The sequence below is a fragment of the Sturnus vulgaris genome, chromosome W, assembly GCF_052056855.1.
Source record: "Sturnus vulgaris isolate bStuVul1 chromosome W, bStuVul1.hap1, whole genome shotgun sequence".
Classification (NCBI taxonomy): Eukaryota; Metazoa; Chordata; class Aves; order Passeriformes; family Sturnidae; genus Sturnus; species Sturnus vulgaris.
This window is the reverse complement of record NC_142282.1, coordinates 64,655,062-64,681,096: the sequence shown is the minus strand read 5'-3', so window position 1 is coordinate 64,681,096 and position 26,035 is coordinate 64,655,062. Positions and strand designations below refer to the sequence as shown.

Genomic DNA, 26,035 nt, shown 5'->3' with positions numbered 1-26,035 from the left:
TCGATCCACCTTGTCCCTCGGTAGCTTGTGCAACTTGTCGTGTGGGGCTCCATACTGCAGCTTTCCATTTCCGGTTAGTGCCTAGAATTTGGCAGGAACCATCAGTGAAGAGGGCATATAATCTTTCAGTCTCCGGTAGCTCATTATATGGTGGGGCTTCCTCAGCACGTGCCACTTGCTCCTTCTTCAGAAGACAATCCAAAAGTCTCACCTTCAGGCCAGTTTGTAATTATTTCCAGAATCCCAGGGCGATTTGGATTCCCAATACGGGCGCACTGAGTGATGAGGGCAATCCACTTGCTCCATGTGGTGTCAGTGGCATGATGTGTGGAAGGCACCTTTCCCTTGAACATCCAGCCCAGCACTTGTAGTCGGGGTGCCAGGAGGAGTTGTGTTTCTGTGCCAATCACCTCTGAGGCAGCTTGATCTCCTTCATAGGCAGCTGTAAGGGCAGTCCGAAGTTCCCCTCGATTTTGCCTCCCGACCGTCGGAAGGAGACCTCGAGGACCCCCACCCAGGCTGACTCCGAACAATGGTTTACTGGCCGGGCCAGGTGGATGGTCGTGACTGTGTGCTGGTGTATTGTGTTCACTGGACTGTACTGTCATGGCACCAACCAGAGGTTGTGTTGTACCAGCTGAGGACTGCTTGACCGTACCTGTCTCCTGCAGCACCTCACAATGGTCCATAAATCTTCCCACCTCTTGGCCAGAGGCCACTCGCTTTAGGGAAGGACTATAAAAGAGCGACCCTCTGGAAAAGACCTTTTGAGATCTCTCCACTGATGAAGACCCGTCTACCCCCTGGAGAAGACCCCTGAGATCTCCCCATGGACGAAGACTCGTCTATCGGATGACCCGTGAGGACACCCATCTCATCTGTTGGTAGCTATTTTCCCATCCCTTTCTTTCCTTCCCCTTTCCCTATACTTTGTTTCCTATACCTCTCCCCTTTACCGTACCTGAATTGTTGGCATTTGATGAAATGCATTGCTGTTGTTGAATAAACTGATTTTCTGCTGTTGAATAAACTGATTTTGTCCCCTGCATTTTGCCTGTTTGCACCTTTAAGATCAAAAGAATCATCACGACCCCCGCTCTGCATTAATAGCGGATCGTGACATTAAATTGGCGTCACGGACAGGATTTTCTGGCAGACAGAAGGGATGCAAGGTTGTCTGTAGTCTGTATCAGGGGAAGGAAGTCTTACTCCAGCCGCACCTAGCTGGCCACCTTGAATGGGTGAGCCTGTCTAGAAAGCAAGGGGGGTTTTTCTGATTTCCTGCAGACTGCAGACACCTTGGTGTGGAGCATCCCCAGACTCGCTTGAGGGCTCTGTCGTCAGAATTTCACAAAAGATCTACTGGTGCAAATGGCGGGACACTGTTGTTGTTGTTGTTATTGTTGTTTTTTATGATGTTTGACTACTTGGTGTAGCGAAGAGACAACCTGGTGTTTTGTAACTAAGGAGTGCCTCCCAAGTAGTTTGGTCTCTTCACCCACACAGGGAAGCAAAGGGGGGCACACAGCGGAAGCTGTTTCGTTGTGTGTGGTAACTTAAGCAATAGACCTCCCTGTTGTGGTTTTTACTTATCCCTTCACAAAATGACTGAGAATTCCACTGTAACAGATAAAGTTGCATTTTATGCTCTATTAGCTAAGTATAGCGCCAGACCGTCCCAAGGTGGGGAGGAATGGGCGAACAATAATTGGTTTAATCTGGAGAATGCGATTGATAGAATATGTTCTTTGCAACATGAGTCGAAGTTTAAACTGGGCAAAAATAAAACCATACTCTGCTCAGTTTTGGGAGCTTGTCTTACGGCAGCCATAGAAACTCGCTCTAAGCGAGTGAGTGAAGAAAGCACAATTATAGACTCTTTACAAAATCTTGTTCAAATTCTGCAAAAACAATTAGATAAAGAAAGAAATGAGAACCATTTGTTGCAAGATGAAAATCATTTGCTACAGGCTGCCCTAAGAGAAGAACGTACCAAAAAATTAAAGCAGAATGAAACACACACAGAAACAGAGGAGAAGGAGATTATTCACATTAATCAAATTTATCCCCAAAAGGAGTTAACTATAATGAAAAATCTTGGGGAACACTGCTGCCCGAAATTGAGACCTATGGTTAAAACACAATATACTTATCTTGGTCCTGATGATTTTGAACCAAACATATCTACAAAAGAAATCCCATATTCTGCCACTGAATTAGCAAAATTGAAAAAAGAATATGGGCGACTCCCTCATGAAACGGAGACTGAATATGTATTTCGAGTGTCTCTTACTGGGGGAGATCAGATTAAATTATCAGAAAGTGAAGCTAGTGGGTATTGGGGACATGGGGTTTCTTAACAACCAGAGATAAGAGCTACCCATGGTCCTTGACCCAACGTGCAGCTTTTTGGGCCGGGGGGCTTAACCCCCTGGAAAGGGGAGGCCCTATAGCTTTAGTTGGTACTCCCTACTGACTTTTGGAAAACATTCACAAAGCTGCTTGCTTGCAAATGATACATGAGAGAAAACTGACCACCACCTATGAATCACCTATGCAATTGCCTGTAATGCCTGAAATCATGACCCCTTTAATTCGTGGTCTCCCAGAAACACTCAAATCTACTGCAATTCTTCTGCAAAAAACTATCGCATCCATGACACCTGTAGAAAGATTAGATAGATTTCTTGGAAACTCACATGAGCGATCTGGTTCTGTGGACTCTTTCCCTCTCTATGAATCCCCCTCTAGACGGACTCCAGAGTCTCCTGACAATAGCCGTAAAATTTGGACCTGGAGCGAAGTTGCGGAGGAGTTGCTGAATTACAGCAGGAAATATGGACCTGTAAAAGTCCTAGAGGATAAAGTGGAGAAAACCAAAGGTGTTAGACACATTGTTTCTCCTAGTGATAAGCCAGAAAAGGGGAAATTGAATACTTCTCGTCAGTACTGGTGGTCGTTGGGGTTAAAGAAACAAATTCCTAAAGATGTCATGGATGGCTTACCACTTGACAAGTTGATAAAAATTGTTGTGAATTGGCATTGCCCTAAGAGCCTTACATCAAACTCTCCTACTGTCCAGCCTAGTGCACCTCCTCCTCCACCAGTTGTGGTCAGTGAGTCAAACTTAACTCCTCCACAGATTCTGGGCAGTGAGCCAAATCAATCTCCTTCACAGGTTCTGAGGGCCGAATCAGAGTTTCCTCCTTCTCAGTTTTTGGGAATGGAACTGAAACGGCTTCAGAAGCAGGGAAACTAGAAACCCTGTCTCTCATGGGTGGGCAGAGGGATGGGGGGGGGAAACTGGTTATTCATTAGAACGCTCACCAGAAATCCTAATACTGGGGACCTCCTGATAACAGCAATAGTTGGTCCTAGAAGGTCACCTGTCACCTTTGTGGTCGACACTGGAGCCCAAATTTCTGCACTAACAAGGAAAGCTGCACAGAAATGTGGAGTTGTTCCAACAAGGAGACAATGCTTTGTCCTTAATGCCTTGGGGACCACAGAAGCTATGGATATAGCTCTTATAAAAATCTTACTACCTGGAGAGGAGAATTTGTTACTTATTAAAATTGTAATTGGAGATATTCCAAATTATTTATTAGGAATGGATGTCCTTGCTGGGAGACAGTGGGAAGACGAGGAGGGTTGTCTCTGGTCTTTTGGCACACCACGTTTTAATATTAGTCTGCTCCAAACCGCACCCTCCTTACCTTTCAGTAAAATTACAAATGTGAAACAATACCCACTTCCCACTGGCGCCAAAGAAGGAATCAAGCCAGTTATTCAGGACTTGAGAAATCAGGGAGTGATAATTGACACTCATTCTCCCTTTAACTCTCCAGTGTGGCCAGTCCGTAAACCTAACGGAAAATGGAGGCTGACAGTAGATTTTCGCAGACTAAATGCAAACACAGATCCTCTCACAGCAGCTGTCCCAAATTTAGCTGAACTTATAACTTCAATTCAGGAGAAGGTTCATACAATCATGGCAACTATCGATGTCAAAGACATGTTCTTTATGATACCTATACAGTCAGAGGACATGGACCATTTTGCCTTCACCTGGGAAGGACAGCAATACACCTTCACTAGGCTTCCTCAAGGATATAAACACTCCCCTACTCTGGCCCACCATGCTTTAGCACAGGAATTAGAAAAGATACCCAAACCTGACAATGTAGCTGTCTATCAATACATTGATGATATTCTGGTGGGGGGGGGGGGGAGTAAATAGAAGTAGTGGGGGATACCCAACAGAAAATAATCTCTCATCTGGAAAGCCTTGACTTACAAATTCCCCCAGAAAAAATTCAGAAACCTTCACAGGAGGTGAAGTTTTTAGGGATTTGGTGGAAAGGAGGTATGACATGTATTCCACCAGATACCCTAACTTCCCTGGATCAAATTAAAATGCCTGGATCCAGGAAAGAGCTTCAGCAAGCTCTGGGATTATTAGTGTTTTGGAGAAAACACATCCCTGATTTTATAATTATCGCCAGACCTCTTTATGACTTGCTGAAGAAAAGGGTTGTGTTGGTTTGAAAGTAAAACCAGTGCGAGACTCCAAGTCAGTAATACAATTTAATAGGAGAAAAGAGAAAAAAAAATAAAATACATGCAATAATATAAAAGAAAAACCACCGACACAGTCAGAAATACAACCTGACACCCTGTCAGTCAGGGTGTTGGCAGGAGTCCGTATAAATGGTGGCTGCAGTCCTCCTGGATGACAGATGTGATTCAGTTGAAGCAGTGCTCCTGTAGAAGGTGCAGTTTTCATCCGAAGAGCCAGCGATGATGTAGAAAAAGGTCCAACTTTCCTCTAGGATCCAGTGGAAAGGTCTGCCTTCGCGTCCCAAACCACAGTTTTTTTATCTAGGTAGGAAAGGCGTGTCTCCTTCCCCTGGCTGGAGCATCTCCCAATGGAATGATGTAATCTTATCAGTCACACAATAGGACTTAATGGCCCATTAACGGAATATATCTTCTGGAGGAAGGATGGGTTGTGAAAAGATAATGATGATCATCCCCCTGATCTTATCAGATGGCACATCAGCAGAGGATATCTCCCACAGAGATAAGGATCACCACCCCTCCCACATTTTAACAGATGGTGATAGAATACACATTTTTGCATTGTACCCCAGGACACTTGCAACCTTAGAAACAGCAGTCCAAAAGGAGACCCTTTGAGCTCTCCTGGAACACAGCAGGCTCTGACCAGCAACCTCACTCTGAGTGGGACATCTCTCATAGCCAGTAAACCCTCAGGTTTGCTATACTTGGAGGATCACCAAAACACGATGTATACTGGGCCAATATCCTCACTTTTCGAGGCCAGATCCTTCACCCATTGGGACATGCAAAAGGATCTGAAGTGAGTATTTCACTGACCTCTGAGGGGAATTTTTCACAGGTACCTTCCTTGTGCTGTTTCTGCCTGGGTGCATGCCCCTCTGCATATGCTATAGCAAATCTGAGAAATACTGCTTTATTAGATGTTTAAGTACCTCAGATATCCAAGTAAGTTAGGCCTGTCAGTAAGGTTAAGTGATAAACTTACTTAAATATTGCTAAGTGTTGTTCTGCTGAGTTGCTAAGTACAACATCAAAGTTATAAGTTAGGTTAACTGCTGTTAAGCATTATTCCTCTGTTAGATTGTTATGGTTAAGCTATAAATTAAGTTATAAGTTAAGTTAGGTATAAGTTAAGTGTTTTTCCTATGTTAAATTGTTAGGGTTAAGGTATAAGTTAAGTTAAAGTACTGCTAAGTTTGAGTGTTGTTAAGCTTTTAGGCCATGTTCCTTCTTATCCTTGCCCACACTGTCTTTTGACACACACACAGCCCCCCACACCCACACATCTGCACACAGCCCCCTAGGTAGTTCTCAGTTAATTTCTGGTTTGATTGCCTGGATTTTGTTTGGTTTGCTGTTGCTTGTTTTTCCTTGTTGTGCCTTAGCTGTCCTGTAAGTAATAGAGTGAATCTTGCCAATGAACTTGTCATGTTTTGTTGCTTACTATTAAATCTGACTTTTGGTCATACCCTTGCCAGCGATTTTTTAAGCGATTACAAACTGTCATCCATAACATCTACACTGCACTCAAGGTAGAAGGAATCAAGCACTGGGTTCATCACATATCAGTAAAACGATCACATCATTGTGAATTGGTGGATAATCCTTTATGCATGAAAATATGAAGGAAACAAGATTAACTAACACTGAGAAGTTTTCTATTTTATTTCTCATGGGGGGAATTTGTTTTACTTGTTTTTTGCTTAGAGTTTTGTAACAGCTTGATTACCAATACCAACCTCTACAGAAAATCCAGTTCCATGGAATGTCTTAGTCAGCAATCTGACAAAAATATGGGAACACATGTGGGAAGGAAATAGTACTCATGCCAATTGGACAGGGATAGAAGGAGAATATTCCTTAAAACGGATACATAAGAACGATACTCTTGAGAATTGTAATATCTCAAATCTGGATCTGAAAATAATTTCAGGAACTATTTATCAGCTGAAAGATTGCACTAATACACCTTGGGGATGTTCAATACCAGAAGTATGGAATATACCTCAAACAGGACAATAGGAATATATCTGGCCAGTTCAGTGGTATCTAGAATGGGAAGGGAGTCCAGGCCTCCTAGAGGACCCCTTACAGGTAGGTATAAAATATCCTGATGTAATAAGATCAAGACAAAAGGATCCAAGGACAAAGGAAAAGTGCAATTGCACTCAAATTTACACTTGTACTAGTATGAATCCTAAGGTACAGCAGCTCACGACTGTGGCTCAGACTCAAAGGTTGGGATGTGTTTGTAGAAATTATTCTACCTTTCTTGATGACACCTGGTCTCACCTAACAAATGAGACTTGGAGAGATATAGACTGTCAGCAGGACACGGTAAAATCATTAGGACCCACAGTATGGGTAGGAAGTAATGGAATTTGGACCACACATTTGCCCTTGGGAGAATCAAGAGTGCAATGGACACTGGGAGCATTAACATTATGTCCCTTGTGGAAGGAATCACCCTTGGGAACCCGACTATGGAGGAAAGTTAAACATGATGAACCTTGGAAACATCTCAGCATGGGAACTATAGTGGGATGGATTTTAGAATCCATTTTTACTCCTCAAATATCTACCTGTAGTAACAGATTAACCATACAAATTTTGGCTCTACAAATGGAAACTTTAGTGAATGAAACTCAATTGAGGTTGTAGCAGGATGTTCCCCTACCACAGGAGGGCTTATCTTTTCTGCATATCAGCTGGTGGAATAGCTCAGGGCATCTTCCTCCTCACATAAATTTGCTAATTTGTGAGATAACGCAAGACGGACACCTGTCTGCTAGTGAGTTATTTCTGGTGCCATGGAGGTGGCATTCCCAGTTGACAATAAACATCTTGCCTTGAGAGTGAGATTGAAGGAAGATAAGCTTGAATTTCTGACTGACAGACACTTCACTTAACAAACTATAAAAGGTACATAAAACTTTCACAAAGCAGACATCTTCTGCACATTCCCTGGAAAAGTGTGAGGCTTTTCCCTGAAGTTGAGACATCTATGTCGTGGTTACTTTTCCAGATATTGAGTGAAAGGACTCTATATATACCCCACAATCAATTGATGGTAAGTTACGTTGACTCCTAAGTTACGTTGACTCCTAATCTTTACTGTTTCTTTGCTAGCTGTAATATAGGTACCCTTATGTTGTGCACTGTTTTATGTAATCTACTAGTAGTTCTTTGTTTTTAACCTGTGTAGTAAGTAACTCTGTTTAAGGCCTTTTGTCTGTTAATCTTGTGCCTATTCAATAAATAACTAATTTTTAAATACACCTGATCAGCCATTCTTGAGAACTTGTAAGCCAGAGTGATTTAGGTGCAGGTCACCTGATTAAAGTTGCTGCCAAAAATCTGAACCAAAGGCAGGCCTGGTCCAAAGGCTCTCACTTGATCTATAACAGGGGTTTACTGAAATAAAGGAACAATTGCAAGATTGGCTTTAGACCTATTGCTGTTACATGAACATGGAATATGTGGTTATGTGAATTTAAACAATACTTCCGGTGTGTACATTTTAAATGCGAATGCTAAATTGGATGATCAGATAGAGAGGATAAAATTGGTTGCTGCATCTTGCAGAGAATGAAGGGCAGGATTAGAAAGTAAATGGTTGAATAAAATATTTAAAGACTTGGATTTTCTCTGACTGGTTGGTTGACCTCATTCTTGCAAAGTATAATTGTGATCACAGTAATAATTGTGATTAGGATACCTGCTTTAAGCTGTATAAAAACCATGATTGCTAATGCAACATGAGGAACTTATATGATGTTAGTAAAAAACCAAAGTGAGGCTTATGAAGGCTTGAAGGGAAGATTAGCTTCACAAGCCTCAAAGGGAGGGAATGTTGCCAGATGAAAAATCATTTGCACCTGGTGGGCTAATACCATGCTTATTCTTCAAAACCCACTGGCCTATTGTGACAGGACCTTTCACCTCTGATACAGCAAAAGCTTATCTGTTTAACCCCATGGCTCAGTCAAGCCAGAATAGCTTGCCTTGTGGTGAATTATCTCAGCTGAAAAACATTTTTAGGCATCAATAAACATCCTGCCCTGAATGCAGGGGAAAGGATATGAAAAGATTAGTGACTGACAGACACAGCTCTTTTACAAACTGTAAAAGACTGTTGGATCTCAGAAATATGGAGTTTTTGAGTTTTCTGTGCTTCTTGGCACAGGCACCCTAGAAAACACTGCACTGGACTTGAAACCTTAGAGAAGATTTGTAAATATAAAAAATGAGTTAGAGATCACAAATGTGTAGTAAGTTAGATGTGTGTATTTTCACTGGGTGATGGATTTTAAATTTGAGGGTTTTTATGTATAGTGGTAGTTAGGGGACAAGATGGAGAATTCCAGGTGGTGTCTTTCTTCTTGTTCATCTTCTCTTCCTGCTTCTTCATGGAAATTAGGTAGTTACCTTTAGATTGGTCAGTTGAAAGTCACTCTAAGGGTCATGGGAATCCATTATTGGGTTAAAAGTATAAATAATATAAGTGTTAAACTTTTATTGGTCTGTTTAGCTTTAAAAGGCCTTGAAAGAGGCTCAGCTTGGAGCCATTTTTCCTACTTCTAGCAGGGAGCTAGAAGTGCTGTTATGCTTTCTATAAATTTTGATAAGATATAATAAACCTTGAAGTCCGAACACAAGAATCCGGCTCGACTGCCTTTCTAATAATCCTGCATCCGAACAGAAACACATGAGACTGAGACAAACCACTAACATAGTGGTGCAGAAAAGCCCAGAAAAGCCTTGAACACTATAATTTTCATAAAATCAGAAATCTCTTACTCTCTGAGTGTGTGGGGAGTTCTCCTCAAAGTTGAGATGTCAGCCTCGAGTTACTCTTCTGGAAGTTGAGTGAAAGGAGACTTCTGTACACCACTATCATATGTTGGTAAGTTACATTGACTCCTAATCTATACTATTTTTTCGCTAGCTGTAATATAGGTACCTTTATTATTGTGCACTGTCTTATGAACCTACTAGTAGTGTTTATTTTGTTTTATCCTGTGTAGTAAGTAGACTGGTTCAAGTCTTATGTTTGTTAATCTTGTGTCTATTCAATAAATAATCCATTTTGTAATGGACCCAATCGGCCATTATTAAGAACTTGCAAATGAGAGACATTTGGGGTGCAGGCCGCCTCAAAAAGAGCTACTGCCAGAAATCTGAGTCAAAGGCAGGACTTGTCTAAGCTCTCCCATCTCCATTCATAACACCTATGGAATACCACAGTGCTTATTCTGTAAGAAGAAGAACTGGAAAGGAACTGATGACTAAAGATTTTTAGTTTTTTTACATTTTTTCATATATTTTTTGCTTTGTAGACTGCTAATACATGATTGTAGCTTCTAGCATTTTTCCTACCCTTTTCCCCTACATTTTAGAACAATAAGCTAACCTTCTAACACAGTCCTGAAATACTGTTTAGTCTTATTTTCAAGAAGAGAACCTACAAGGACATTTTGTTTTCCAACCAAAATCGGAGAAGACACAACAAGAAATGGGGCAAAGAAGCCCCTGGACCAATTCCAATGAGGTGGTACCCAGGGGAAAATTAACCAAATGCTGTTCTACTTGGACAATATGTGATAGGTATACTTATCAACTAACCTTATAAAAATTGTAGAAATAATGTATCACACTTGCATATTGCTATAGTGTGCACCTTGAAGGCTTTCAATTAAAGATTTGCTTTTATATTATAATTTTAACACTATTTGGAAAAGATCTGTGTTTTATTCCAGGCAACAGTTTTGTCACCACCAGACAAGACCTCTGGGACCCTATGGAACATCTCTGAATCAAGTTGCATTCTGCTGGAAGCTCTTCTGCCGGCACCATCTAGGAGGTTCCCACAGCAATCTGAGAGGCTCTGTGAGTCCCAAGATCTCACACAGAAGCAGAAGGTAATATAAAAGAAATTCTTTTTTTTGTAATTGTGCTAGCAATTTTGTTTTTTTCAGAAATAGACAGGTTTTGCGGACTGGAATATGACCTTTTTGTGGGATCTTTTTGTTTGTGGTCTTAGGAGGTCATTTGTTTGTTCAGTCTTTGAAGATTTCTCCCAGCATGGGGGGGGGGGGGGGGCAAGGGGTCCCACATGTCCCACTTGAGGCTCCTAGAGGCTTTTTTCCCCTTTGTGTTTTTGCCCAGGAAACCGCAGGTTAACCCCAGCTTGGCTCAGCTTGTGGAAAAGGAGAGAGGGAGTTGGGGCACTGAACCATGCTTGGTTCTGAGACAAGGGTTTTATAGTGCAGCAAGAAATACCCAGCTCTAGTGGTGGCACCCAGCACTACCAGCATTGCAACCTCGGGTATGCTGGTTCTACTCCTGACTCAGTGAAGCAGGATTTTTTCCCTCTCTTTTTTTCCCTTCGCCCTCTCTATGTTGGATCCCAGAAACAAGGGGTTTTCAAGCTTTCTGTATTTTCTGGCACTGACCCCCTGGAGAACACTGCTTTTGACCTGAGGCCCTGGAGAAGGCTTCTACATTTGAGTGATGAACTTAGAATCACGGATATGTAGTTAAATAAAAGTGTGTGCTTTCACATGGTAAAGAGTTTTAAATTTGAGGTTTTTATAGTATAGTAATAGGTATGGGACAAGATGGAAGATTTTGGGTGGTGTCTCTTTTGGTGTTCATCTTCCTTCTTCTGCCTTCTTCTTCATGGGTTTCAGGTAGTAGTTTATGGTTGGTCAGTCAGTGTCACACTGAGGGTCACGGGAAGTTAGTTATTGGGTTAAAAGGATAAATAATATAGGTGTTAATTCTCTATTGGACTGTTTAGCTTTAAGAGACCTTGTAGCAGTTGAATCTTCCTCAATTTTCCTCGCTTCTGGCAGGTAGCTAGAAGTGCTGCTGAACGCTCTGTACTTTTTGATAAGATTTAATAAACAACCAAGCCCAAACACAAGAAAATCCATTTCCTTCATGTATTTTTTAATCCTGGCTCTGAGTGAAGGCAGAAGAGACTGAAAAAACCCACTAATTAAGTGGTGCAAACTCCCACCACTGGAGTGGGAGTCAGAGTTTAACCCGGTTTGGCTCAGTTTTTCATAATCCGCGTGGCACAGTTTTGGTCTCCTTGTTGTGTGTAGGCAGACATTCCTCCCCTCAGTGGTTCAGCTGAACCACAGTGAGCCACATAGCAGCCGCCATCTTGGTTTTGTGAAAAGAGGTGGGGGGAAGAGGGCACTCCAATCCAGTGCTTCCTAGACTTCAGTAGCCTGCTCATGCTGATCTAAGCAAATGTAGCAATGTATTTGAACAGCCTAGGCCACAATGCATACCAGGTGCACCAGTCAAGCCATTTTTAGTTATTCTTATCAAACACTCTGGAATTCGTCAAGGCTACTGAGACATAAATCATGCTGAATTGGGAAAGAAGAGGCTGAAAAACAGAATACCAAGATTGCAAGAACTATGATAAAGAAGGGCAGTGAAGCACTGGACTGTAACCAATCATATCTCCTGAAAGGTGTGTGCAGAACTCGTGGACAAGATGGAGGCACTAATCAAGTAATGCGTGATCACGTGTACAGTAAGTTTTAGAATGTATAAGTAGAGCATAATGTAAATAATAAAGTGGCTTCTGCTTAATCACATTGGTTAGTTGTCCAGAAGTCCTGAGCTTCTGCAAGTGAATGGTGCATGGAGTTAGGAATTTGACTTGACACCTCAAGGCAGTGGGTTTGACACATGCTCTTGGAAGTGTTATTTTTCCTTTCCTTCCCCTGCCTAAAATAGAATATGAGGTGTCAGCTTTCAAAAGATGAAGAAATTCTTGATAATTCTGCCTTAGATTTGGCATTACAACATTGGGGGGCATTGACTGGCTCTAAGACATCTCTTGAAAGCCAAGAATTAATTAGGTTGTCTAGGCAGCTTTGGCCTTTTCATAACTTGGAGGGAGGAAAGGCTTGGCCATGATATGGAACCCTGGAAAACATTATGGTATCTCAGCTTCTGTCTATTCTCCGCCATGAAAAAAGATAGCAGGAAGTTTTGTATGCAGAATTATTTTTACTCCTTATAAACCACCCAGACTTGCAAAAAGGTTATGAATCAAATGAAACTGGTGGAGCAGCAGCCTGTTATGGTTTTGAAAGGAAAGAAAGAGAAAGAGAAACAGTGTAAAGAGCCCCCAGAGAGCAAAATCTGTCTCAGAGACCCAGATATATTAGACTTAGGTTTATTGATAGTTGAGTTTGAGGGGACTGGGGAATCAGGGACCCCCGAGAGTGGCTCCTGGTATGCCACCACTGCTATTGAAGCTGCAACCCATTCCTTTGCAGCCACTGCCACCACTCCCGCAACCTGCTCCTTTGCAGTTGCCGCCGGTTCTTTTGCAGCCTTTGCCAGGTGGAGCTGCCCAGCTGTGCAAACACCGTCATGGCCCAACCCACCTCCTGCCCCTGGGACCCCTCTATGATGCCCACATAGGAGTTGGAAATGTGAGTCCCGCGAGTGCTACCGGGGTGGCCGCCATTGTGAATGGAGGTGAGGTTTGGGATGGAGTCCTGCACCGCCCCTGCTGATAGGGGTGACTCCGGCCCCAGCTCCCCTACCTTTGTTGCAATCCTGGCCACCACCGCCGTTGGTGGTGACCTCCCCAGCCCTACCTGTGCTGCCCAAGGTGGCCCCACTGACTTTGCTACTGCTGCAGAGAGGGGTTGGGGGCAGGGATCGGCCCTCAGGGGTGATAGGAATGTTGAATTTGTCTTTACAAATGAGTTGTGGATCAGCCTGTAGATAAGACTAGCAGTGAGAGATAAAAGAAACAATGGGATGGATTCCACCGATTGATGAATGGAAAAAGATATGTGCCTTTACAAACAAACTGTAGGGCTGCTGATAAATGAAATTGGAGATCGAAAGATGAAAGAAGCAACGGGGGGAAAACTATGAATTCTGTAAGAAGTAAAAATTAAAAGGGAGGGTTATACATTAGAGGGGAATTTCAGGTATCAGGCGTTCCGGGAAGTCTGTGCCTCTCAAGTACCTCAGCCAATGGGGAAAGAGAGAGGGAAATGCGGCCGGGAAAATAGGATAAAAAGGAGGCTGCGTCCTCCAAAAATTTGAGAGATCCCAGGGGAATGTCCCATGGCCTCTCCCTTTATTCGAATAAAGCAAAAAGGACTCCTCTGTCTCCTTTTTGGACATAAACCTCTGGTGTTTGTGGATTAATTTTCCTGACAATTTTGGGGGCTCGTCCGGGATCTTTCCACCGTCCGGGGCGGCGGGCAGCGAGTGGAGCTGAAGGCGCCTCACCCAGTTTGGGTGATCAGCTCCCCTTGGTGCTGGCCGGTACCGGGCGATTGACTGGGTTCCCGAGACTGTCCAGGAGACAGACGAGTGGCGGACCAGGGGGGTCCGTGAAGAGTCCGCAGGGAAGAACCACTGAAAATCTCACCAGTGAGTAAAATGGGATCTTCGGGGAGCAAACCTGGGAGGGGACCCATGGTGGGTAGCACAGGTAAAACGGGGCACCCAGAGAGGGTTGGAAAGGTGAAGCCCCGAAGGGACCCCGGCAAAAGGGATGACGATCCCATAATACCCCTGGAGAGTCCCTTGGGGAGAATGCTGAGGTCTTGGGACAGATTGTATATTCACCCAGAAGTAACTATGGAAATGATGGTAAAATATTATTTTGTGTGGCCAGAGTATAAGCTGACAAGGGGACTTATATGGCCACCTTATGGAACAGATAAAATTCATTTGTGTCGAATTTTGTGGAGGTATTTAGAGGAGAATTGGAAAGGATGGATTGAAAGGGAATGTGGATTAATATGGGTCAGACAAGAAACAAGAGAAATGTATGTGTTAAGAAAAAAAGGAGAAGAGGAAAAAGAGGAGGAAGAGGAAAGTGGTGAGGATTGGGATGTTTTTCAGCACCTTCCCCTGTCTTGTCCTCCAGTGTTGCCAGCTGCAGGTCGTCTGTATCCTCAACTTTCAGAGCAAGGGGATCAGGAGAATGTTATTCCTACAGCCCCACCTGAGAAGGATAATGGTGTAGGGGGAGGGGAGCAGCATGTTGTATCACCCTCTAGAACTAGAAGAGGAACTCAGTTTAGGGCATCAGAAGCCCCCCAAGAGACAGGGGTACACCAGATGCCACTCTGTCAAGTTCCTTTGGGGAGTCAAGGGGGAGGATTTGGATTTGTAATTGTACCACTTACTACCCAGGATATAAGAGGGTTATAAAAAGAATTACCCCCATATTTGGATGATCCCATAGGGGTGGAGGAAAAGATAGAGGAATATTTGAGAAATACGGATTATACATGGAAGGATTGGGATTTTCTTTTGGGAATTTTGTTTGGGTCATCAGAGAAACGAATGATTTTGCAGAAAGCTCGGCAGCTGTGGGAGGATGAACATCCACAAGCAGCGGGGGGGGGGGGGAGGGGCTGGACCCAATGCACCTACGGTGGATGATGCCATCCCCCAGGCAGACCCCCAGTGGGACCCAAATAACCAGGCCAGTCTGGCTCACCGTGATTACCGTGCTTATTTGATCAGGGCAATCAAGTCAGCAGTTCCCAGAACTAACAACATAGCTAAGGCTATGTCATTAAAACAGGAGAAACAGGAAAGCCCTCATTGGTTGGAGAGGATTAGGGATGCCTTGAGGAAGGACGGGGGGATGGATCCTGAAGGGCCAGCCTTCAACACATTGCTTAAAGTACAATTTGTTACTAAAGCCTGGCCTGATATACGGAAAGGAGTACAGAAAGATGAAGAGTGGCAGAATAAGCCTCTAGAGGAATTGGTTAGAAAAACACAGCAGATATATGTAAGAAGGGGTGAGGAAAAGGCAAAAGCTAAAGCAAGGATGATGGCAGAGTTTTTGCAGCCCCGGAGGAATAAACCGCAGGATCCAAGGGGTCCCCAGGGACAGAAGGGATGGGGTCGGTCACAAGGAAGTGGCAGAGGGATTCCCTCCTCGGCAGGGGACAGCCGACCCAAACAGCGGCTGGGGAAGAGCCAGTGTGCTATCTGCAGGTCAGAAGGGCATTGGAAAAACGAGTGTCCGCAGAAACAACTGGACCCACAGGAGAAGGAAGTCCAGAGGATAATGGGAATGGATTGTTAGGGGTGTCAGGGGCTCCTATTATACCAAGGACCCACCACTCAGGAGCCCTTGATAACTTTTAAGGTGGGTCCGGATCGAGAGGAGGTGTGTTTTCTGGTAGACAAGGGGGAGGCCTCTCGGTCCACCTTAAATTTTATACCTAAGGGGGGGAAATTGTCAAAAAGATCCTTGGTTATTCAAGGAGTAAGCGGGAAGGATGAGCGAGTGCATTTTATTCAACCGCTGTTAATAGATGTAGGGGACAGATTTGAACTGCATGAATTCTTGTTTGTTTCTAATTGTGATTGTAATTTACTGGGAAGAGATTTGATGGCTAGAATGGGAATGCAAATTAGCATTGTAAAAAGTGACACGCAGTCCGAAACGGTGATATCTTTGTGTAAAATGTCTGAAAAGGCTTATGCTGAAATAAATCCGGAAGTATGGGCAGCTCCAGGGAAATATGGGAAACTGGACATAGAGCCTCTCCAAATTACTTTGAAGCAACCAGGACAAGTGGTGTCTAAAAAGCAATACCCTCTTTCAAGGGAGAGAAAGAACGGGTTACAGCCTGTTATTGAGTCCCTGCTAAAAGCAGGTCTTTTAGAGCCGTGTATGTCTCCCTATAACACTCCTATCCTGCCGGTTAAGAAACCAGATGGAACCTACAGAATGGTGCAGGATTTAAGAATAATAAATGAGATTGTCAAACCAAGGCATCCCACAGTTCCAGATCCACACACAATCCTGAATCAAATCCCTTCTTCGCATCAGTATTATTCTGTACTGGATTTGAAGGATGCTTTCTGGGGGTGTCCAATCACAGAAGATAGTAAACAGTATTTTGCTTTTGAGTGGGAACAGGAGGAAGGAGGGAAAATGATAAAACAACAATTGACACGGACAGTACTCCCTCAAGGATATACAGAGTCACCAGTTCTGTTTGGGCAAGCTTTGCAGAAAATATTAAGAGAGTTTACTCCACCCTCAGGAGTCAAGTTGTTGCAGTATGTAAATGATTTGCTCTTTTCAGGGGAACAGGAAAAGGTGGTTGAAGAGGCTACTGTAAAGCTGCTTAATTTTCTTGCAAAAAAGGGACTTAGACTATCCAAAAAGAAAGCGCAGTTAGTAGAAAAGAAGGTCAAATATTTGGGACACATTCTGTCTGAAGGGTTACGGTGTATTCATCCAGAAAGGATACAAGGGATTTTACAGGTACCATTACCCCAGACTAAAAAGGAGTTACAGCAGTTTTTAGGGTTGGTGGGGTACTGCAGAGCATGGATCGAGGATTTTTCTGTGGTGGCCAGACCTTTATATAACTTTTTGACCCAAAACAGTCCTAATGTCGTGGTATGGACACCAAAAGGAGAGAAAAGCTTTAAGAAATTAAAAGACAAATTGGTTAAGGCCCCAGTCTTAGCTCTTCCAGATGCAGAAAAAGAATTTCAACTATATGTGAATGTCAAACAGGGTCATGCTAAAGGAATTTTGGTGCAAGAGCATGGGGGAACACGGAGGCCTGTTGCCTGTTTTTCTAAGTTGTTAGACCCGGTGGCCAGAGGCTGGCCCCATTGTCTGCAGAACTGTGCAGCCACAGCTCTGATGGTGGCTGAGGCCCGAAAGCTGACAAGGGGAGGGTATCTCATTGTTAAAGTCCCACATCAGATTAAAGCTTGGTTAACTGAGAGAGCCTCTAAGTGGATGACGAGTGCTCGATTATTACAGTATGAATCTTGTTTAATGGAACAGGAGGATTTAGAATTTAAAGGTGGGGAAATTTTTAATCCAGCCTCTTATTTAAATGGCCCTGGAGAAAAGGGGGGCCAGGAAGAAATCCATGATTGTATCCAGGTTATAGACCTCCAGACACGGGCTAGGGAAGATCTACGAGATATTCCCTGGCCTGAGGGAGAGAATGTGTTCTTTGATGGGTCCTCCAAGGTGGTAGAAGGGAAACGATTTACAGGATACTCTATCGTGAATGGAAAGCAATTAAAGGAAGGGGGGAGGTTATCAGCCACCTGGTCAGCTCAGATAACAGAGCTGTATGTGCTTGTGAGAGCCTGTGAATTATACCAGGACAAGACAGTAAATATCTTTACTGATTCTAAATATGCATATGGGGTGATACATGCATTTGGAAAACTATGGGAAGAAAGAGGTTTATTAAGCTGCAGAGGAAAGACGTTAGTTCAAGAGAACTTAATCTCTCGCCTATTGGAGGCAGTGAATTTACCAAAAAAAAAGGGTGGCAATAATCCACATTAAGGGGCATCAGGCAGGATGGTCGGAGGAGGCAATAGGAAACCGACTGGCTGATGAAGAAGCTCGAAAAGCTGCATTGTTGCCAGAAATCTCTAAGATCCTGCCTTTGCTCCCAGTAACTGCACCGTTGCCAGAGAAACTCTCTTTTCCACCAGAGAAACTTGAGATAATTAAAAAGAGTGGGACAGAGGAAAGAAGAAAATAATTGGTTTACAAGGGATGGTAAGCAGTGGATACCAAAAGCTCTAGCCTTACAATTGTTAAAACAACTTCATGAAGGGAGTCATTGGGGCTCCCGAGGACTGGCAGAAGCCTTCCTCAAAATGAACACTGCTGTTAGTCTCTTTAGCCTGGCAAAGCGAGCTATTGAAGGTTGTTTGACTTGTGCTAAAACCAACAACAAAGTTACAAAGAAACTGGCCAGGGGAGGGAGGCGTTGGGCAGTACGTCCCTTCCAGAGATGCCAGGTGGATTTTACTGAAATGCCTCGAGTGGTAAGATTTAAATATCTTCTGGTAATAGTATGTCAATTAACCAGGTGGCCAGAAGCATTTCCAACTGTTTCAGCAACTACAGGATCAGTTGTTAAAATATTTTTGGAACAAATAATTCCAAGATATGGGATGGTGGAAGCAATAGATTCAGATAGGGGAACTCATTTTACAGGAAAAATTCTTCAAGGAGTTATGACTGCTTTAGGGATACAGTGGAACCTCCATACCCCCTGGCATCCACAGAGTTCGGGCCAGGTTGAGAGGATGAATGGAGAAATAAAGAAACATCTCCTGAAGCTGGTGATAGAAACTAAGATGCCGTGGGTACGGCTCCTGCCCCTGGCTTTAGCAAGGATAAGAGTCAGACCCAGGGGAGATATTAAATTATCTCCCTTTGAATTGATGTTTGGAATTCCTTACCCTTGTAATTCTCAGCCTAGTGGGGGGATAGAGATAAGTGATGTGTACTTGAAACAATATGTGGCTCGGATACTGTCTCTTGTGAAATCTCTTTGACAGGAAGCTCAGCTGGCACAGACCCTGCCTTTGGACTTTACTGTTCACAACATCCAACCGGGACACTGGGTCCTGGTTAAGGAGTGGAAAGAAGCATCACTGGTGGCGAAGTGGCGTGGACCTTTCCAGGTGTTGCTGACCACAGAAACAGCCATCAAGACAGCTGAACACGGGTGGACCCATCACACTCGTGTCAAGGTCTCTGCAGTCCCGGAGGTTTGGACATCTCAGCTGGAGGAGAAGGACGGGAAGCAGCGACTGACACTCGGCAGGAGTGGACTGGAGCAACAGCCGGTGCGTCGACATCGGGGGAAGCCTCGTGTGCCTACCCACAGACTGCCTGCTGAAATAGTTTGTGTGGGCATCCCTCCTCTCAGATCTCCAGTCACTGGGGGCCAACCCTTGCTGTCATTGTTTATGTTAAGCTGTTTCTGTGCCTTCACTCGCCACAGGTGGTATGGAAGACAACGTGAAAGTAAAAATTAAGTTAGGAAATTAGATTACACAATCAGAATGTTTCTCTTAATAATGTTCCCTTTATATTATCAGTTAGGTTAGGGCCAAGAATGGGAAAATAATTTTTTGACCTTAGGAGAAGAAGTAGCAAAAACCTTTAACCTTAGCAACTGTTGGGTCTGTGGAGGGCCAGGGGGATCTGAAAACTGGCCATGGGTGGCCAGCCCAGTTGAACCTAAGTGGTGGTTTAGCACCCTGAGTGAGGCCCATAATGGAACAGGATTTTGGGATGAAGAAGGAAGTCCATGGCAGCTTCATTCTTCTGAAAGAGGCACTTATTGTCTAAATAGGACAGGAAGCATATACATGGGGAAAAAGCGTTTGTGACTGGACTTTATCTTTGGGTTTAGATTGTTCGACCCCCAACTGCCTTCCTTATGTTTGTTCCAGATATCAAGGCAGATGGAATCAAACACATGTTAAGCTCACAAATGGTAGCTGGGTAAAGTGCTCCTACCATAATTACCAGAAAGATTTAGAAGGCTGTAAAGCAGTGGGGAAGGATAAGTTTTTTGACCCCTTATTTTTAAGCTGCCCCCGAGATAATTCCACAAGTAGGACACACGTTATCCATGACTACCAGTGGAAATGGCAACATCGAAATGGAACTCGAACCCTTTTTAATAGGTTCTGGTCCAAATCTAACAAAACAGATCTGGGATGTAACTGCAGGTGGAAACCTCATGTGGGAGCTTGGAAATGCAACTACTGTGATTCTTATGGTGGGGCAACCATTGTTGGAGGACCACTAGGCCCAAGGAGTAAGCTGTATTTTGACTCTCCAATTGACCATGAAAATTGGGAAGGTCCCTTTGCCAACAGGACCTGGGCTTTAAAGGGGCATTACTGGATTTGTGGCCAACATGCATATCGCAGGTTACCCCCAAACTGGTCAGGAATATGTTATGTGGGGTATATCAGACCATTGTTCTTTCTGCTACCACAGGTTCAGGGAAATCACTTAGGAATCAAGGTATATGATGATCTAATTAGAGAAAAGCGGTCAATTGATGTATCCCTGGCTGGAGGGAGCACCCAAAGATGGGGTGAAGATGAATGGCCACCTGACCGAATCATACAACACTACAGACCAGCCACTTGGAATCCTAATGAATTAATATCAGGTGCCAGAGAACTCATTTATAATTTAAACCAGATAATTAGGTTACAAGCTGTCTTTGACATAGTAAGTAACCAGACAGCTACAGCTCTTGACCTTCTTGCTGACCAGTCTACTCAGATGAGAACTGCAATATTTCAACACCGGATGGTATTAGACTATTTATTAGCAGAAGAAGGGGGAGTGTGTGGCAAATTTAATGACTCAAACTGCTGTTTGCAAATAGATGACAATGGAAAGGTGGTGAAACAAATAGCAAAAGAAATAAGAAAATTAGCTCATGTGCCAGTCCAAACATGGAAAGGATGGGAATGGGACATGTTTTCTTGGCTACCTGGTGGACTATGGGTTAAACGACTACTTTTTTTCCTCTTATGTGCTGTAGCAACTCTAATCTTTTTACCATGCATGATCCCTTGCTTAGTACAACTTATTCAACATGTAATCAAAGGGATGCAGGTAATAGGCACGCCTACTGATCCAGAGATGGTTACAAAAGGACAGAAATTGATGTCACTCCAAATAATTACAAAACCAAAAAAGACTCAGGAACAAAAAATTAAGTCAATGATAGCTAAAGTTTGTAAAGACAATTATTAAAAAATAAAAGAGGAGGGATTGAGAGGAATGTTGAATTTGTCTTTACAAATGAGCTGTGGATCTGCTTGTAGATAACACTAGCACTGAGAGATAAAAGAAACAATGGGATGGATTCCACTGATTGATGAATGGAAAGAGATATTTGCCTTTACAAACAAACTGTAGGGCTGCTGATAAATGAAATTGGAGATCGAAAGATGAAAGAAGCAACGGGGGGGGAAACTATGAATTCTGTAAGAATTAAAAATTAAAAGGGAGGGTTATACATTAGAGGGGAATTTCAGGTATCAGGCGTTCCGGGAAGTCTGTGCCTCTCAAGTACCTAAGCCAATGGGGAAAGAGAGAGGGAAATGCGGCCGGGAAAACAGGATAAAAAGGAGGCTGCGTCCTCCAAAAATTTGAGAGATCCCAGGGGAATGTCCCATGGCCTCTCCCTTTATTCGAATAAAGCAAAAAGGACTCCTCTGTCTCCTTTTTGGACATAAACCTCTGGTGTTTGTGGATTAATTTTCCTGACAGGGATGACGTACCTTTTGTGGGTGGTGCGGCTGTGGCTGTCATGGTAGGCAGTGTGGACTGTAGCCCTTGCCAGTAAGGGTGGGGGTGGGGTCCCTGCTCTGCCCACGGTGCAGGGTAGGGGTGGCAGGAGCCTGGCTACTGCAATGGGACTGGTCATCCCAGCTGCTTCTCTCTTCCCTTACCATCTATGCTGCTGAGGTTGAGGGCGCTACTCTGTGCCACAGCAAAGGGAAAATGAGGTGGTGGGCAGGAGCCTGGCTTTCCCATCTGCCTCTCACCTCTCCCCCACCTATGCAGCCCAGGGTGGGGGAATGGGACCCACTTTTGGTCCAACGGTTTGGCCTGCGACCTATGCATACCCCAGTGCTTCTGGGGGGGCACCGGGTGGAAACCTGGCACCTACCTCGTGGGAGGTAGCTCCGATTCTGCAGGTGGGGAAATGTGATAAACATATATTATAGTTTTGTCTTTTGCAAATATTAAAGTGGATGCTATGTGCTGTGCATTATAATATGTTAACTTTTGCAGAAGTAGCTGTAGTTGTGAAATAATAACTAATGCTTTTATTTTTGTAACTAACTGGCAATAATTAAAATAACTCAAACATATTTGCGAAGTAGCTGATGTTGATTTAGAGTACTTGTGGTTAACTTACAATAAGTGAAATAGCTAAACCATCTGTGTGGTCAGATAACATTCGAGGAATGGGTGTGATGAGGACCCCTGCTACTGTCACTTCAACTATCCACAAATGTCACCTGCTGAAACCAGGGAACAGGAGGGCATTATGAGGATGTGACCCACAACCCTCAAAACCACATCCAAGATTACTGCGCATGCTCTAAAAAGGTGGATCAGAGGAGGGACCATGCTAAAAAGTTCCTGGAACATGTAAGCAAGTTCAAATAAATGCTTGAATATGTATAATCTTTATGAATATGTATTTGACCAATGCAATATAAAGGGTATATAAGAAGAGTTGCTATGGTGAGCCAGTGTGCCACTGGCTATGGCTATGTACCCAGCGCTGTTACTTTTGCTTTATTGATTTTGTCCTCTATTGTCCTTTATTAATTTTTTTTAAAATCCAACTGAAGAGTGGGCTCCATTTCTCAAAGGAGATAATATGGGCACCCAAGAAAAAAGAAAGGCAGGCTCACCCTCCCTACTCTCCTCCTCCCTTGAGAAGGGAAACTGCAGAACCAAAACCTATTAAAAGCAAACCTGCCAGCATACACTCCAACACCTACTCTGAAGGGGAGGAAACTGAGGAATAAACATCTGTTGCAGCTGGGAAGAGAAAGGGAAAAAAGGAAAAAGGGCACAAGAGGCTATAGCAGCCTCTAGCCCTGTGGCTGGGTGCACCAGATCTAAAAAGAATGAAGTTGTTATACAAGATCCCTTGAGACAAGCTATGGACAGCCAGGGTCCTGTCTTAATAAGGGTTCCCTTTTCTCTTGTTGAGCTGCAGCAGTGGAAGCCCTCAGTCAAGCAGTATAGACACAATCCCAGAAAAGTAGGTAATTTTGTAGAAAGAGCCAATTAATCACCGAATTCAGATTGGAACGATTTCGAAGCCATAATGGAAACTTTGATAGAACAAAGAAAGAGATGATAATGAGGGCAGTTCAGTCTGCAATAGAGGCACAGATAGCGGCTGGTACTCTTCAAGGGTCAGTTAATGATTTTTTCCCTTCAGAGGATTCAAAGTGGGACTCCAATGTAAGACAGCAAATGGAATGGTTGAAACGATATCAGAATTGGGTGGTCTATGTGATGAGAAATGCAATTCCTAAAACAATAAATTGGTCGAGATTATACAAGATAAAGCAAAATGAAAATGAATCACCCACAGACTTTTTGAAAATGCTAAAAGAGGCTGCACGAAAGTACACAACTCTGGACCTCAAATCAGCTGAAGGGACAGCAAACTTGGTCTATCTGTTTATAGGTCAGTATATAGACAATATAAGAATAAAACTGCAAAACGTACAGCAGAAGGAAGATCTAAGTAAGTTGTTGGATATTGCTTGGAAGGTATATTGAAATAGGGGTTCAAAAATTGGAGATTCAAAGGATGGGGAAAATTGCCACAAGTGCAATAGATGCAAAGGCCAGCAGTGTAAGGGGATCGATCAGGAAAAGACATCTAAGGAAACTAGAAAGGGAACTCCTCTGGATAGGACCCAATGTGCTTTTTGCAAGAAGAAAGGACACTGGAAAAAGGAGTGTCCAGTGTTGGCGAAGAAGAAATTTTCAGACCCAGCTCCCGAACTAGCTGTGAATGGGGAATGAGGGGCACCAAAGGTCTCTTCCCCAGCAGAGCCTTTGGTTATAGCTAAGCTGGGGAAAGATGAAATGGATGTTTTGGTGGATACAAGGGCAACATATTCTGTGTTAAATGCCTGTGCTACTTTTGCACATATGACATTCAGTGAGGAAGGAAGAAGACACCCAAGGAAATAATTTTTTTTTTTTTAAAGAAGCCACTGAGAGCTTCCTCTATGTCTGTCAAAACCCAGCGATTGATTTTTAGAACTGACAACCTGTTAAACCACTGAGAAAGTTGAACACGCCTCTGTGAACATAATTTTTAAATTGAACAATCCCCGGGAACTCCTTTCTTCCGCTTGAATACTATCCTAGGGAGACATTATGGTGCTTGTATCCCTGAAGGTGAAAGTTTTGGTGTCACAGATGAGGAACAAGAAGCAGTGACACGGGCTGAAGAAGCTCCGCCATACAACCAACTGCCAGTAGAGGAAACACGTTACGCTTTATTCACCGACGGTTCCTGTCGCATCATAGGGATGAATTGGAGGTGGAAAGCACCTGTATGGAGCCCCACACGACGGGTCGCAGAGGCCACTGAAGGAGAGGGTGGATCAAGTCAACTTGCGGAACTCAAAGTGGTTCTACTGGCCCTAGATATTGTAGAAAGAGAAGTGGCCAAAGCTTTCTCTATACAGTCTGCAGTTTCTCTAGAATGACAGCTGAGATTTCTAGAGGGGCTGATGATACCCCTGACCCAGGAGTAGAGCCAGGCATGAGAAATCCTGAGTGGTGTGGGAAATGGGAGGATATGGGCCAAATCTTAAAGGAATTTTCTCACCCTATAGCCTGGGACTTTCCATGTGAACAAATTCAGAACCCAGCTGAGGTGGTAAAGTACCTGAAAGAGAAGTGCCATGATAACTCCAAGGAGGAAAAGATCATTGCAGTGAGCTGGGCCCTGGCATATGCTTATCGCACCCTTCTAGATACTGTAGGGCAGCAGACAGAGGAAGGGGGACAGGGAGATAAATCAGCCACTGTTCCAGTCACTCAGGCTGCAGCTAACACCCCAGGCTCGAGGCCAGCAGCTAAACCAGACAGTGAGCCTAAGCCAGCAGCTAAACCAGTCAGTAAGCCTCAATCAATAGCTGTTGCTACTAGCACGAGAAGTGGAAAGTGCACAGACAAGACCGATCGACCAGCGGATGATGATGATAATACAGGAGAAGGACCCTCAACAACTCCTGATGTAAAACCAGGAGTCAAAGCAACTGGTACAAGATCAGAGGCCAATAATGAGTCCTTTTCCCTAAAGGACCTCCGTGGCCTAAGAAAGGATTACACCCGCCAACCTGATGAGTCTATAATTAGTTGGTTGGTCCGTCTTTGGGATGCTGCAGGCGAGGCTACAATTCTGGACGGCACTGAAGCCAGGCATTTGGGATCCCTGTCACATGATCCTGTCATCGACCAAGGAATGATGAGGGGGCCTAACACTCACAGCCTCTGGGCACGGGTCCTGGACAGTGTAGCACAAAGATACCTGTGTGCAGACGATCTTTATATGCAGCAGACCCAGTGGAAGACTATAGAACAAGGGATCCAATGCCTGAGAGAAATGGCAGTGGCAGAGATTATCTACTCAGATGGCATAACAACTAGGAATCCGGACTTGGTACCATGTACATCTGTGATGTGGCAAAAACTTGTATGGCTTGCGCCACATGAATACGCTTCTGATTTAGCAATAATGAAGCAGGATGAGAGGGATGAGACCGTGCTCAATATGGAGAAGAAGCTCTGAGCATATGCAGATGCTGTACATGGCCCGGCACAAGCCAGAATCGCAGCAGTGGAAACACATCTGCAGAAATTAGAAGACAAGATAGAGGAGAATCATAAGAGACTCAGGGAGGAGATTAAAGAGGACCTTCTCCAAATCTCAGCAGTACAAATTAGAGGCCCTGGTATCCAACACAGACGTTCCCCCGATGGGGAGAGAAGGTACACCCCACGAGCTGAGCTGTGGTTCTTCCTGCGTGATTGCGGAGAAGA

General features: G+C 43.8%; 1 protein-coding gene and 1 pseudogene across 1 annotated transcript in view; one reads left to right on the top strand and one right to left on the bottom strand.

Annotated features, from left to right (window-relative positions):
* LOC148220310 (Golgi phosphoprotein 3-like) overlaps nt 1–26,035 on the bottom strand; it is a 149,832-nt gene that overhangs the window by 15,560 nt on the left and 108,237 nt on the right. The window lies entirely within an intron of this gene.
* On the top strand, nt 1,605–3,185 carry LOC148220311 (uncharacterized; annotated as a pseudogene).